Consider the following 2,235-nt stretch of genomic DNA (forward strand, 5'->3'; position numbering starts at 1 on the left):
CCTCCAGCACTTCAGCAGCAGCCCGCAGAGCGCTCTGAAAAGCCTCTACTGGGTCTTGAAGGCAAGTGTTCACAACTGTCCACAACCCTATAAGCCCGGGGGGTAAGGAACCTACAGAATCAGCCCTTTCTAGGTCTTTCCCAAGCTTGTTCCATGAGCCAGGTGTCAAATGGCCCGTGTCCAGATACCACGGGGCTGCTTCCTCCACCGCAGTAATGAATGTCTCTAATGTTTTTTGTTTCAGTTTTAAACCTCTAGCTCTCATGAGCTGGCGCATAACTTGTGTCGCTCGCTCGCGGGACGAGCTGTTCCCCATTGTCCCTTAACCAGGAACTTTAATGCTCTGCGTCCCTCCCCGGGATCTTTAGGTGCTAGCACTTCACTTACCTGCAAACTTTTGAAGAGGATGAGAGGATCCCCATACGGGCCACCACTTGTCGCCGCCCAGACCGCCAGCAGTCGGAAAGACGCACGACACCGAGATTCGTTGCAGAGGCTTTTATTGGTCACTTCTTTCTTTCTTCTTCTTCCCCCTCCCCGCTGCTTGCTCCCCCATATATACCTGCCGCCCAGGCTGCGCGGCCGCTCATGATAGGCTGGCAGAGGCAGGGCTGACCCATTCCATGGCCTCGCATTGGTCGCTCACTCATTGCGGTATCTGGCCGGGGGGCGGGAGCACTAGAGGCCTGTAGGCTGTACCTCGCTCGCCATGTGCTCGGGCAGGGTGCCAAGGCGCCATCTTGCATCCGCCTCCTACAATAAACAGCTAGGATACTGTCGGAACGTAAACAAACAAAAAAGTAAAAACCAGGATTTCGCCAAGACTTTTAGCCTTTTACTCCCTAAGAACTGTTTAACATCGATGAGGACCTCCCTCCACATGGAATACCATAGACTCATAAAAATTCTGTCAGTAAGCATCTATAATATTAGAGAAAATTGAAAACAAAAGAAAAACCAATAGAAGCAATATTGTATGATGAAACAAGTGAATTAATAGACAACTTCTTTTGAGGAAACTCCCACCCAATGTGGAGTGGAAACTCAGGATCCCAAGATTAAGAGTCATAGGCTGGACTGAGCCAGGTGGTTGTCCCTAATAGTATTCCTTTTATGGAGTCATTTAAAGTATTGGAATTATGCAAATTAGTTTTGAAAATTTTTGTATTTAAATTTTTTGTCTTGCGTTTTAAATTTTTTATTTTCAAAATGTGAGCATGAGAAGTGAAGGGGCAGAGCGAGAGAGAGAGTGAGTATCGTTGGGCCGCTCCATGCTTACTGCAGAACTTGATGTGGGGTTTGATCACAGGCCCATGAGATCAGGACCCAGAAAAATGCAATACTCTAATCCATGCAAGACAAGGACAAGGCTTATGCATAAGAATCTAACAGAACTTAGTTCATATATTCTGTGCCAACCACAGAAAGACTCCATATACTCTAAATCCTCGGGACACATGTTGTACAATACAGCTTTCCCTTCCCTGTGTATCCTACACCAGGTCACCACCCACTGCAACAATCACTAATTTTCTGTTCAGAAACACAAGTCCCCGACTTCACATGGGGGTCTGGGATTGCAACCAACCCAAAACTCATTTAGCATGCATCGACCATCGATCAGAACTATCAAGATCCAACCATCACTGATTTCAGCAGCACCTGGGACAGACACCCAGTGCATCACACACCACGGTATGAACGGATTCTCCAGCAGAGGGAGTTACTTCTGTTCTGTCCATAGAGAAAGGATCTAAACATACAGAATATCACTCTTAGGAGAAAAGGTAGTTGCTGGAACTGACACTTGCAAAGACTGTGCACCTGGATGAGCACTGGAGGGAGCAGCTTCCTAGCAAGACTGCGTTCACTTTTGATCCTGGGAAGCCAGGGTATCGAGAAGAGGTAAGAATCAGGACCCCATGTCTGACGGGAGATCAGTGGGGAAACATAAAAGGAGTCAGGTTGAAGGACTATCAGCTGCACCACTGCCATCGAGCTGCTGCAGACTTCCTGAAAAGTATCATTCTTTCCCCGCTTGTAGGTAATTCTTTTTTTTTCCAAATTTCAAAAATTTTTATTTTGAAAGAATGAGAGAAATAAGACAGAGGTATCAATTAACAAGAACAATGACACTGAAGAAAATACAATAATTTGTACTCCCCACACACACAACACCCCCACCCCTCTCCCCATCCCTGGCACAATAATATTAAAACCATCAAAGCACACCTA

This window comes from Suricata suricatta, chromosome 2 (genome assembly GCF_006229205.1).
Source record: "Suricata suricatta isolate VVHF042 chromosome 2, meerkat_22Aug2017_6uvM2_HiC, whole genome shotgun sequence".
Taxonomy (NCBI): Eukaryota; Metazoa; Chordata; class Mammalia; order Carnivora; family Herpestidae; genus Suricata; species Suricata suricatta.